The sequence below is a fragment of the Zingiber officinale genome, chromosome 6A (genome assembly GCF_018446385.1).
Source record: "Zingiber officinale cultivar Zhangliang chromosome 6A, Zo_v1.1, whole genome shotgun sequence".
NCBI classification, from domain to species: domain Eukaryota; kingdom Viridiplantae; phylum Streptophyta; class Magnoliopsida; order Zingiberales; family Zingiberaceae; genus Zingiber; species Zingiber officinale.
Genome location: NC_055997.1, coordinates 124,879,565 through 124,894,516, shown reverse-complemented (window position 1 = coordinate 124,894,516; position 14,952 = coordinate 124,879,565).

Below are 14,952 nucleotides of genomic sequence, written 5' to 3'. Positions count from 1 at the left end.
AAGTCCAGTCGGTCTGGAGGATCGACTGACAACAGGTAAATCTCCTGAGTGGAGTAGGTGAGGACGCGTTCCCCGTAGAGGGAACAATAGGCGTCGGGTCGACCTACGGTTTCCGGTCGGAAATCCGAAGTCAGACCCGGACAGTCCGGAGACTGTCGAACTTTCATTCATATTTATGATATTATGTGTGCTAACTTTGTCTTGTAGGATATGTGTGTAGTTTGTAGACTAACACATTGTGCAGGGACAAAAGAGCAACATTAGTCTCGGATGAACAGTGTCCGAGGCGCCGCCATGGAGCTTGGAGGCGCCTCGAGTGTGAAGGTGAGCTGGCTGTGCGCTGGAGTTGGAGGCGCCTTAAAGGGCTGTGAAGGCGCCTTGGACCGCAGCATGGAGGCGCCTTGAAGGCGTATGAAGGCGCCTTCAGACGGATAATGCGCGACTTGATCAGCGCTTATCGACGCGTGCAACCCGGGGCTTGGAGGCGCCTCCAGCACCCTTTATAAGCAGTGGTCGAGCACCTCTTCAAGGACAACTCTCTCTGAATAATCTCTTGCTACGTGCTACGAACCTGACGATCCAGAAGTGCTGCGACGCGATACCAACGACCCGGAACTACGCTTCTCCATCTTTAGTTGTCGGTATAAAGTTTATGAGCTGTAAATTCCTATACTTGTACAAATTATCGTGCTTATAGTTGTTGCCCACAAAAAGCGATCAAGGATCGCGGGCTTTCGAGTAGGAGTCGATCTAGGCTCCGAATGAAGTAAATAGTTTGCCTCTTTGAGTGATTGTTTTTATTTCCGCTGCATTTACTCAAACGGTTTTACGATACCGAAAAACGAAATAGCCGCGAGCGCTATTCACCCCCCCTCTAGCGCGTCTCGATCCAACAATTGGTATCAAAGCGGGGTTGTTTTGAATTGATGCAACCACCATTCAAAACGTTTTTTTTCGTGGTATTTTGTTTCGTAGTCAATTAGAAATTAGCTAATTAGCTAAAGTTCTATTTTTTTTTTAAAATCAGTGTTGCTCAAAGTTGGTCAATACCACTTGAGCTCGTTATTTTTTTTCCCTCCCGCACTACTAATCCAAGACATAGTCTTGGAATAGATCTTTTTGTTTTTTGCTCATCTAGGTCTAAAATGACTCAACAAGAAGGATATAGCACTGTTCGTCCCCCACTATTTTTCGGAGAAGACTTCGGATACTGGAAGGGGCGAATGGAGATATATCTGAAGATCCAGTTCGACACCTGGATGATAGTCAAGACAGGACTTCAACTACCAACTGATACAGACGGTAAGCCTACATCCTGTGAGAACTGGGAACCAGCCTTCATCAAAAAGGTGGAAGCCGACGCCAAAGCTACCTGCACCATCCAGTGCGGTCTTACCAAGGAGGAACTCAACAGAGTCGGTCCCTTTTCAACCGCAAAGGAACTCTGGGAGAAACTGATCGAACTTCACGAGGGCACCTCGGAAACCAAGGTAAGTAAGCGTGATTTATTATTTAATAAATTATATAATTTAAAAATGCAGGAAGGTGAGACGGCGAGCCAGCTGCACGCACGCATCCAGGACATTCTTAACTCTCTTCATGCAATTGGACAGAAAGTCGAAAACCGGGACGTCATAAGGTACGCATTAAATTCGTTTCCAAGGAGTACATTGTGGGCATCAATGGTAGATGCCTACAAGGTCTCCAAAGACTTATCTTCTTTAAAGTTAGACGAGATATTTTCTGAATTTGAACTTCATGAACAAACTAATGCACAGCCATCCGAGAAGGGTATTGCTTTGGTTGCAGGTACGAGTCGAACACGGGAATCAAGAGTACGACGAAAAATTGAATCGGAATCAGAAGACGAATCCGACTCAGAAGATTCAGAGGATGAACTGACCAATGAACTTGTAAACCTTGTGAAGAAGCTCTACAAGAAGAAGAAGGGCTTCAACTAGAAAGATCTGAAGAAGGCAGTTCAGTCCAGGGAGGCCCAACCGAACTCAAAGGTAAAATTCGAAGTCACTTGTTACGGGTGCAACCAGAAGGGGCATATCAAAGCCAACTGTCCCAACCAAAAGGAGGCCAAAAAGCAAAGAAGAAAAAAGGCCCTGAAAGCAACCTGGGACGAATCTTCTTCAGAGGACGACAACGATGAACTTGATCAAACAAGTCTACTCGCACTGATGGCCCGGGACCAGATCATCGAGAGCGAGTCAGAAGCCGAGTCCGAGCAAAGCCACGGATCCACATCCGTTTCAGAAGGGTCAGACTCCAATGTAAGTATTCCAAGGCTTAATAATTTAGTTAATTACTTACTTCGCAAACTAGCTAAATCAAACCTTAGGATTAAATCACTTCTAAAGGAAGTAGTCGTCCTTAAAGAAGTGACAAACACTAATTCTTTACCTAATCAAGTTCAAACTGGAAACTCTACTCAAGTTCAAAAACTTGAGGAAGAAAACTCTAGTTTGAAAAATCAGGTAAAAGACTTAAAAAATATGTTAGAACGGTTTTCTCTGGGATCCAAGAATTTGGACCTAATTCTTGGAACTCAAAGAGTCGTCTACAACAGAACACTACAAAAATATCCGTAATTAACGACGGGAGTAGCGACGGAATTTATATTCCGTCGGTATTTTCCAACTGAACTAAATTCTGTCAGAATATACCGACAGAGATATATTCCGTCGGTAATTACCGACGGAATATAACTTCCGTCGGTAATTACCGACTGATATAAATAATCAGTCGGAAATTACCGCCAGAATATAATTCAGTCGGGAATACGAACGATAGGCAACGGATCTGGGTTAGCGGTCTTCGTGAATTATCGACGACCCTAGAATTCAGTCGGGAAACACCGACTGAATTATATTTCCGTCGGTGAGTTTTCGCCCGCACCCGCTAATTTTAAACCCGTTAAAATTTTATACCGATAAACTTTACTGCTTACCGATGGAATTATATTTCCGTCGGTAATTACCGACGGAAGTCATTATTCCGTCGGTAAATACCGACGGAAATATAATTCCGTCGGTATTTCAGTATTAGGGCACCAAATCGGCTGCTTTCCTCTTCGCGCGATCTGCTTCCTCCTCCTCTCTCGGCGATTTCCGTCCACGACTCGGCAATTTCCCAGCGCGTCCTCTCCTCCCGTTCACCGGCATCTGCAACCAGCAGTCAGGTATGCTCCGTGCCCCTCTCTCTCTCTTCGTTTTCACACAGTCGGCGACCGCCGCGGCCTGCTCGCGGCGAGCGGGGCGCCGCGGCCGGCTCGGGGCCAGCGTGGCCTGATCGCGGGAAGCATCAAGGTGGCCGGCGCGGCCTGATCGCGGCCAGCTGGCCGCCGCGGCTTGCTCGCGGCCAGCTGGCCGTCGCGGCCTGCTCGCGGCCAGCTGGCCGGCGCGAGCAGCTCGCAGGCCAACGCGGGCAGCTCGCAGGCCGCTGGCCGGCGCGGCCAGCTCGCGGCAGGCCACCCACCGCAGGCAGGTCCTTGCGGCAGGCCACCCATCGCAGGCAGGTCCTCGCGGCAGCCAGTTGCGGCATCCCAGATTCCCTTGTTTGCGGCATTCCATCGGTCGCAGGCACCTGCTCGCTGCCTAATCGCGGCCAGCCAAGTGAAGTTGATAAAGTTAGTGTTAACTGTTAAGCACTTTGTTCATTCTCCTCCATATCTAAATTATCCTGCTATTGAACAAACCAAGTGAAATTGATGCAAACTTGATATGTACACAAATCTTCAGCAAATCTTCAGCTGCACTACGATATATCATTTGATTCTGCTTATGTAATGGATCACTGGATCACTAGCTCTCTTCCTTGGTTCTAGTGTTTTATTGTAACCTGCCCTTATTTCTTTCTTTAGTTGTATAAAGTTCTAATGCTTGGAAAGAAAATGTTGCTTAAACTTTCACTTTGAATTCGGATATATGATATGTTAGTTGTTCAACAACAATAAGAAGTCCCTTCCTATTGGTTTTGAACGAAACGGGCATTACTTTATAGTTTGCATTTCGGAGATATATTAGTTTCATTTATTTGCTTTAGTGTAGAGGAGATTTATTGTAATATGATATGATGATTGTGAGATGAAATTGTGCGAATTTAAAATTATTTCAAGTGATATAAGTTTAATAATGTTTCAAATTATATTCTCTTTAGGTTATAACAATGTATATGAACAAATCTTGGATGTACAATCGATTAGATAATGGTTTTATTAGAGAGGATTTTATTGCTGAAGTTGACCAGTTTGTGACCTTTGCTAAAAGTCATCCAGAATGTATGAATGGTGCTGAGTTACGGTGCCCCTGCAATCATAAAAAATGTCAAAATAGAGCATTTCGTGATGAGGATACTGTAAAAATGCACATATGTAGAAATGATTTTGTGCCAAATTACTACAATTGGTACTGTCACGGAGAGGCTTATTTATATGAACCAATTGGGCCTTCTGCTGGTTCATCTTCTGGGACTACTGTTACCGCTCCTGAAACATCAAATAATATTGATATTTCAATGCAATCAATGGTTCAAGATGCGATGAATGCAGTTGATTATTCAAATATATATGAAATACCAACCCCTGAATATCAGTAACTATATGAAATGTTACAGGCCAGTGAAAGAGAAGTGTGGGAAGGTATTCCTTCTGGTCATTCTCAACTATCAGCTACTGCAAGGTTATTGAATATGAAAGCAGAACATCATTTCTCAGAAAGGTGTTACGATGACATTTGTCAATTGATGTCAGAGTTGCTCCCTGCTGATAACATAATGACTGATAGCTTCTATGATACAAAGAAATTGATCAGAGGTTTAGGTTTGCCTGTACAGAAGATTGATTGTTGTATAAACAACTGCATGATATTTTGGAATGAAGATAGTGATTTGAATGAATGTAAAATATGTACTCACCCGCGTTTTAAACATCGTACTCGCATACCAGGGAAGAAAAAGAAAAATATTGCTTGGAAAGTGATGTATTATTTTCCATTAACTGCTAGACTGCAACGCTTGTATGCATCTGCAGCTACAGCTGGCCACATGTTGTGGCATCATGAGCATGAGCATGAGCACGATGGAGGTATAATGTGTCATCCTTGTGATTCTCCTGCATGGAAACATCTTGATACCGTGTTTCCCTCTTTTGCAATGGAACCACGTAATGTGAGATTGGGACTTTCTGCAGATGGATTTCAACCATTTGGCTAGTCGGGACAACAATATTCATCTTGGCCAGTTATATTAACACCGTACAACTTACCGCCATGGATGTGCATGAAAGATGAATTTATGTTCCTTACCGTGCTTATTCCGGGTCCAGCTAATCCAAAAGATAAGATAGATGTTTTCATGCAACCTCTAATTGCTGAGCTGAATGAATTATGGAATGTAGGGTCAGTGACTTATGATATTGCAAGTAAAACTAATTTTACATTGCATGCTGCCTTATTATGGACGATCAGTGATTTTCCAGCATACTCAATGTTGTATGGATGGAGCACGGCGGGTAAATTAGCATGCTCACATTGCATGACAGAGTCCGATGCATTTTCATTACCTTGCAGTGGGAAGGTATCTTGGTTTGATAATCATCGTAAATTTCTACCACTGGATCACCCTTTTAGGCGAAATAAGAAAATTTTTCTAAAGAATGTTGTAGTCAGAAAACCTCCTCCAGCAGTCCATGCTTCAGGTGAAGAAATCATTGAACAAATAGATAGTTATGGATTTCTCCCAGTATCTCAGCCTAATTCTGATGAGATAAATAAATATCTTGTTAGGATGTGCAAGTGTGGTTGGAAAAAAAGGAGCATATTCTGGGAGTTGCCTTATTGGAAGTATCTACTCATTCGACACAATATAGATGTGATGCATGTTGAGAAAAATTTCTTTGATAATATCTTCAACACTGTGATGAATGTACCTGGAAGAACTAAGGACACTGCAAAATCACGTGAGGAATTAAAAGAACTAGTCAACAGACCAGAGTTACATCAGAATGAAACAACCAATAAGTTTCCCAAAGCGTGTTATACATTGGACAAAGATAGTAAACAAGCTTTATGTAGTTGGTTAAAAGAAATTAAATTTCCAGATGGATATGCTTCGAATATGGCTCGATGTGTTGATATGAACAAGTTAAAAATGTTTGGAATGAAGAGTCATGACTGCCACGTGTTCATGCAAAGACTTATTCCAATAGCTTTTCATGATTTACTTCCTAATAATGTTTGGCAAGCACTTACGGAGTTAAGTCTGTTTTTCAGAGATTTGACAGCGAGGTGTATTATGATGACCGATATGCTTCGACTAGAAATAGAAATTCCTCTCATACTTTGTAAGCTGGAGTGCATATTCCCACCTAGTTTTTTTGATTCAATGGAACATCTGCCAGTATATTTACCATATGAGGCACAAATAGCAGGTCCTATTCAATATAGATGGATGTATCCATTTGAACGATTTTTGAGAAAATTAAAGAATAATGTCCATAATAAAGCAAAAGTTGAAGGGTCAATAAGTAATGCTTATCTGGTTGAGGAAGCATCTTCCTTCTGCTCCTATTATTTTGCTGATCATGTTAAAACCAGAAGGAACAAATGTCCTAGAAATTCCGATGATACTCGGAATATTGACCCATCGATGCTTTCTATTTTCAAATTTGCTGGTAAACCAATGGGTGCATCTGTTTTTAGATGGTTAACTCAACAAGAATATCATGCTGCAAGAACATACATACTCTTAAATTGTGATGAAGTCAAACCATACATCAAGTAAGTTAACTTACCCACTCAAACTTTAATCTTGCTGTATTTGTTTTCTTAATATTCGAAATGCCTCAAATTAACCATTGTTGTTCACAGCTTGTATGAACAACAATTATATCTACAAAATCCATCAATGAGTGCAAGTCAAGTTGCTAACAAGTTAGAGACTGAATTTGCATTATGGTTTCAAATTTATGTAAGTTAGAGAAATTTTCATAATTCTTCATAAAATTAAGATCGATCCTAGCTAATTTATATCATACATCTTTTGATAGGTGAAAGACAGCAGAATATCAAATGTGCAAGATGATAGAATATTGAATCTTGCATCAGGACCCCTTCGCCAAATAATGGTCTACTCTGGTTACTATGTTAATGGTCTAAAATTCCATGTGACACAACGAGATTCACGGAAATTAACTTATAATTCTGGTGTTTGTGTAAAGGGATCTATCGACACAAATAACACTGAGTTTGATTACTATGGTAGACTTGAGGAAATTATAGAGATTGAATATCCAGCATTACCTATAAAAAGGTGTGTGTTATTCAAATATTCATGGTATGATCCGACCCCAAGAACAGGTACCAGAATACATCCAAATTATAATTTAGTTGAGGTTAATGCAAATAGAAGGTTCAATAAGTTTGAACCTTTCATTTTTGCAATACAAGCGGGTCAAGTTTTTTATCTTGAATATCCTACGAAGAGAAGAAGAGCTAGTGAATGGTTGTCTGTTTGTCGAATGAAGCCTCGTTCGATCATAGAAATGTCGAACACCATTACTGCTCAAAACCATGATGCATTTCAGAATGATGAAGTAGAGAGACATTCAGTTGATTCACAGCTCCCTTCTACATCACAATTACTTGTAGATGTTAATGCCAGTGACGAGGAGCTAGATGATGTAGAGACATCTAACAGTGAGGATTTTGCTCACATAACAGAGTCTAGCGACGACGACTTACAAACTGTTGATGTTGAGTAGAACTATTTCCAGAGACTGACATTGATTAAATTTTAGCATTATTGATCTTTAAGTAAGTTATGATTCAATCCTGTTTTATTGTCTGATTACCATGTTTGTTCACTTTATTGTATGCTATTTTGTAGATACTCATGGCAGATCATCCAGCACCACCACTTCGTGGATCTACAGTTCTTAGGGTTGTTGGAGAGACGTAAGTATTTTTTAATTATTATTAATTTATTTTCTTTTTTTAAACATATAGCTTATGTTTTAAAATTGTTTATATGCAGATTTACTCCTGACGGCCATCGAGTATCCACATATATTACAAAAAAATTTAAAGAAAGAGTCTGCATTGCTGGTACTACATGGAGACATGTAGATAATGCGACTAAAGATTTTTATTTTAATGAATTTCTGGTAAGTAAGTTGAATATGTACAATATATTTAATCTTTAATATACTAAATTTTTAACTTCTATTTGCAGAAAAAATATACATGGAAGGAAGGACAGGAGGGAAAATTTGTAGGGACTTGGAATATTTACTATGCCAAGTTATACAAGGACCTTTTATATTATATGAGAAAGGATGGCACTAGACCAGCTTATGTATCCGAGGAGATTTGGAGTGCATGGACGGCCACTTGGTCTGCAGAAAAATGACAGTCAAAGGCTCTAAAAGCTCGAGAAAATAGGAATACAGAGCCATGTGGCCCGAGTACCGGATCTGCTCGCCATACATCAGGATCTTGATCTATTGTTGAGCACGCCATGGATCTGGTGAATTGAATTTAATATTTTGTAAATTATATTTTTATTTATTAACAAGCTTGTATATATGTGAACCAACTTATTTGTGCATGCAGGAGCGTTCTTTAGAAAGACAACCCACTTGCCTGGAGGTCTTTCTTAAGACTCACAAGAGAAAGGATGACACATACGTAGATCTTCTATCGAAGAACATTAGGGTTTGAATTTTTAACTTTATTATAATTAATTGTTATTCATTATTAAATAACTCTAGTAATTGTGTACAATATATAAATTGTATATTTTTTTCCTACACAGGAGGAAATGACAAGTAGGGTTGCTCAGGCATCTCAGCCACCAGTAGAGGGAGGGGAGTCACAGGATCTATCCACCCAGTAAATAAATGAAATTTATTATGATGTTGTGGGTGGAAGGACAAAGAACTCCTCCCTCTACGGTTTTGGCTCCCAGGTCAAGGTGGTATTTGATCGCTTGAGGACTCCTAGGGGTCGTGCCAGTTCCTCTTCTTCTTCTTCTTCTGAGGTGGAGTCATTAAGAAAAGAAAATAAAGATTTGAAGACTCAGATGACTACCATGGATCAGAGGTGGGAGGAGAGATGGGCTGCTCAGGAGCAGACATTGTCCCAGATGCGAGCAGTCATTGCTAGATGGGACCGATCACAGCCGCCCCAGTCACAGGATCCCCAGTCAGAGCATGGTATTGAGTCACAGGAGACTCGAGACCCATTAGACCCTGCTGATGATTAGCTTCTTCTGAGGTATTCAATCAATTACAACTAAATTTTTTTCTTAGTGCAATCATTCTAGTTGTTATTAATTCAATATTAGTGTTGTTTGATTGTGAACCGAACATATGGTTTATTTTCCCCATCATAAAATTTCTCATAAACATTTAATAACCATTTGGATTAATTGTTTATATTTTTAAATCATAGTATTTTTTCTGTCATTTGTCTTATTCTAATGTTTATTTATTGTATTTTTAATTTTTCTTCTCATGTTCCAATAATGTGCAGTGTACAACTTAAGTTTCATTTTTAGTTAAAGCATGAGTTTAATTTATATCACTTTCAGTTTTGCATATTGTTGTAAAGGAAGGATTTGAAAATCCCATCACCTCTGACTAAAATATCTGTAAAGTTAAATTGCTCTTATTATAACACAACTATTAAAACTTATAGTAAGCTTATTCAATTGCTTTATGGTATATATAGTAGTTGCTAACAAAGCTATTATTACTCATTAATGATAGCACTATTGTATCAAGATACATACTTCCAAGTTTTTGCTATGTCTTGTGTATTTTCAAATTTCAAATACCAAATGCATGCTGAAAATAAATCTGACACTACCATGAGCATGTTGCATACATCTTGCTTTCCACTAATGCTTGAATATGATTAATTGTTCCCTTATCTCTTATAAGATAGAGTAGTCATAACAATTTCATATTCTTATTAGGTTTTAGATATTTATCTTAAATTGTATTACATTTTGCAGGAGTCCGTATTGATACAATCACCACCGTACTATCATTGGATATCTACAATATAATCCAGTTATTTTATTACATGAAAATTACTTATATATTACAATTCTTGAGGTACATATTACATTTATATCGATTCAGTCTGATTATAATCTTTTATATTTGACTTTTACAGGATTATATTTGGATATATGTGTAGGTGATGTATCAGTGTAAGTTTGGATATTTTGTATTTGATGTTAACTTGTTAGTACTTTTGGATATTTTTGATTGTCAGTATGTTTTGGATATTTGGAATTTTGGAGATATGGGCACTTGTTACTATGTTTTGTATTATTTTTTAGACAGTTTTATTATTTGTTTGTAAGCATATTGTATGTTATGTTGATTGTGTATTGTATGGATTGTTATTATATATGATTTGAGTTTGTGTTACCATCGTTTGTGATGGTTTTTATTGTATAAAATTTGTATGTATGATAATTGGAAAATGCAGAGCAGACATATCAAAACTTACTGGATATTACCGACAATATTCAAATTTCGTCGGAAATCACCGACGAAAATATTCATTCCGTCGGCAATCTATCGAATCGCAACAGGTATTTACGATACAATCACCGACGGAATTCATAATTCCGTCGGTATATTGCCGACGGAATTGAAATTCCGTCGGCAATCACCGACCGAAATTACTATTCCGTCGGAAACTATCGAATTCCCAATACTCATTTACGATACATCACCGACAGAATTCATAATTCCGTCGGTATATTGCCGACGGAATTATGAATTCCGTCGGTATATTGCCGACGGAATAATAATCCGTCGGTAAACTCCGTTACCCGCCGTTGGCCCTTTCTCTGACGGGAAACTTTTCTGTCGGTAATACTTACCGACGGATGTTATATTTCCGTCGGTAATTACCGACTGAATATAGTTTCCGTCGGTAAATTGATCGCTGACCCAATTATTTCCGATAGATAAAACTCCATCGGTATTCCGTCGGAAAACACATTTACCGACGGAATATTCAGTCGTTATTCGCGACTTTTTTTGTAGTGCGAACTGGGCTAGGATATAAAAGTAAAAAGAAATATAGATCTTATTTGTCCTTAATAAACAAACAAGGTAGTAAATTAGTCCAAGCATGGATCCCCAAGTCCAAATTGATCAATCAAGTTGGACTTGGCCAATACTGGGTTCCGAAGGATCAAATATACTACCTCGATAGACCATATCGAGGCTATGATCCAGGGAGAGCTAAAAGAAAAACGATCTTAAAAATTTAAAATTTCAAAATCAAATAAAAATTTGAAATTAAATCAAAAAATTCGAAATTAAATTTTAAATTCTAAATTAAATCAAAAAATTCGAAATTAAATTTTAAATTCTAAATTAAATCAAAAAGTCGAAATTAAATTTTAAATCAAAAATTCAAAATCAAAAATTTGAAATTAAATTCTAAATTCAAAATTCAAAATAAAAAATTTGAAATTAAATTTTAAATTCTAAATTCAAAATAAAAAATTCGAAATTAAATTTTAAATCAAAAGTTCAAAATCAAAAATTCGAAATTAAATTTTAAATTCTAAATTCAAAATCAAAAATTCGAAATTAAAATCTAAATTCAAAATTAAAAATTCGAACTTAAAATTTGAAATTCTAAATTCAAAAATAGATGGTGGATCCAAACTAGCTGGCACCTCCAACTGAACTACCCGACAGGGTAACTGAACCTAATTTACCCGAAATGGGTAAAACAAGAGTAGATTACCCGGCAGGGTAATTAAGGCTAGTTTAAAAAAAAAAAAGACTGAGTTTAACTTGAACCACAGTACCGGTGAAGTTTTGGGATGATAGTACGTTAGGGAAACTTGGGCATCGCATGTCTAGGAAGATATGACTTCGACCTGGTGCATTTGGCCAAATGGAACTGACCGAAACTACCCTTAAATGGATCCTAACAAGTTAGACCAAGGATTAGTATTAAATTCAATGGGTAAAACTATTTGGAAAACCTCGAAGGCATGGTTACTTTAATGAGCTCCGAGTGACTCACCATAGCCCAGAAGTTTATCCAAAGAATGCTTACTTGTTGAATCCAAAGCTAAACCTGAATCTAACACAAAGTTAAACCAGACCCTTAATTCTACAATAATTCATCTCACAACAATTATAGGATTCCCTGATTGACAATCTAGATCAGGTGAGATGACTAAGAAATTAAAATTAAATTAATTACTTTTATTTCAAAATTATTTCAAAACTTAAATTTCAAAATTATTTCAAAAACTTAAATTTCAAAATTATTTCAAAAACTTAAATTTCAAAGTCGTTTTAAAAACTTAAATTTCAAAATTATTTTTAAAAACTTAAATTTCAAAATTATTTCAAAAACTTAAATTTCAAAATTATTTCAAAAACTTAAATTTCAAAGTCGTTTTAAAAGCTTAAATTTCAAAATTATTTTTAAAAACTTAAATTTCAAAGTTATTTCAAAACTTAAATTTCAAAATTATTTCAAAAACTTAAATTTCAAAATTATTTCAAAAACTTAAATTTCGAAGTCGTTTTAAAAACTTTTATTTCAAAATTATTTCAAAAACTTAAATTTCAAAGTCGTTTTGAAAACTTTTATTTTAAAATTATTTCAAAAACTTAAATTTCAAAAACTTAAATTTCAAAGTCGTTTTAAAAACTTTTATTTCAAACTTATTTCAAAACTTAAATTTCAAAATTATTTCAAATACTTAAATTTCAAAATTGTTTAAAAATTTAAATTTCAAAAATCATTTTATAAACCTAAAATTAAACTCAATAAACATAAGTGTTTGCTAAATTACCTTGAATACAATAGAATAAAATAGAAAATCTAAGGAATCTACTTCAATTACGCTATCTTTAAATCCATTAAAAAGAAACCAATTCAACTACTTCATGTGTAGGAATTGGATCAATGGATGTTGGATAGTGGATGCTCCAGACATATGACTGGAGATAAGTTGAAGTTTACCAAATTCAAGTACAAGAGTCTAGGATCAGTTGCATTCGGCAACAACGGTAAACTTAAAGTAATCGGAAAAGGTAATATTGAACTTAGTTCCGACTTCATTATTCGAAATGTTTTATTGGTTGAAAATTTTAACTTTAATTTACTAAGTATAAGTCAATTGTGTGACAGCGGATACCTAGTCAATTTTGATAAATCTGGATGTCTAGTTAAAAATATTGAAAACCCAGAAATTAAACTTAAAGGACTTAGGAAAAATAACATCTACACAATTGACTTATCAATATCCTCAATAAAGTGTCTCCTGACACAACAAGAGGAAACCCAACTGTGGCACAGAAGGCTGGGTCACACTCACACTAGACTCATTTAAAAAATGAGTCAAAATGGTCTGGTTAGAGGTTTGCCCAAATTAAAATTTATTGAAAACTCAATCTGTGATGCATGTCAAAAAGGAAAACAAACCAAGTCAACCCACAAGTCAACCAACCTAGAAAGATCCAACACCATACTTGAGCTCCTTCACCTTGATCTATTTGATTCACATGGAGCCAAATCACTAAGCAAGAACCAATATTGCTTAGTAATAATTGATGACTACTCTAGATACACTTGGGTAAAATTTCTAAAAACAAAAGATGAAACCTATGAAATATTTAGTAATTCTTGCAACTTAACGGAAAATGAAAAAGATACTAAAATCAAAAGAATAAGAAGTGATCACGGAGGGGAATTTGAAAATCATAGGTTCACCGAATTTTGTAAAATAAATGGATACCAACATGAATTTTCATGTCCTAGAACCCCCCAACAAAATGGACTAGTGGAACGTAAAAATAGAACATTACAAGAAGCAGCTAGGACTATGTTAAACGAATATCACTTAAATCATTAATTTTGGGTTGAAACGATAAATACTGCAAATTATATTCAAAATAGAATTTTAATTAATAAATTTCACAATAAAACACCATATGAACTCTATTATCATAAAATTCCCAATCTAAACTATCTAAAAGTATTTGGGTGTAAAGTTCACATATTAAATACTAAAGATTACTTAGGAAAATTTACACCCAAATCTAACCAAGGAATATTCTTAGGATACTCCTCTACCAGTAGGGCCTTTAGAGTATATAATCAAAATACCTCGAAAGTTGAAGAAACAACTAATGTAATATTTGATGAAGAAAACAGTTTACCTTATATAAATGAAAATATTAACATTAATCCAAGAACTATAGACGATGAAGAAATCCAACCTAATCTTAATGAGTCAGAAGAACCAGTTTCTGACTCACAGCTAAGACCAACTAGAGTAAGTACCTCTCACCCACCTGACCAAATTTTGGGTGACCCAAACCTTGGGGTCAGAACTAGATCATCCTATAGAAACCTTAGTCAAATTGCCCTAATCTCCAAAATTGAACCTAAGACTATAGAAGAAGCCCTGTGATCCGGCGATAAGAATGGGGGACCCACAGATGGGATTCCGTCCGAGCGGAACCAGAGATTACTCAGCCAAAGATTTGGGTTTCCGACGCTAAGGCAGGAAAACCGGAGCCGAGTGGCCGAGCGGAGGTGTCCGCTCGGCCGAGGACATATGGCCGAGCGGGGGTGTCCGCTTGGCCGAAATCGTGGCAAGGGAACAGTGGTTAGCCGAGCGGCCTATTCGCTCGGCTCGGGATATGGTATGTCAGCAAAGGCATGATGATTAGACTGTACGCAAGATGTCACTATTGAAGGTCCCACCATCACGTCACGGCAAGATCGATACAGTAGCGGTATGGTCTTATGGATGCCCTTCTGACAGGCCCACACCTGGGCATGGTCGAAAGCAGGTGATTGCTTCGATTGGTGTGCCCAGACTTCTTCGAGAGGTCTATATAAGGCCTCCACTTCTTCCATCGGAGGTACGCGAGTCTTC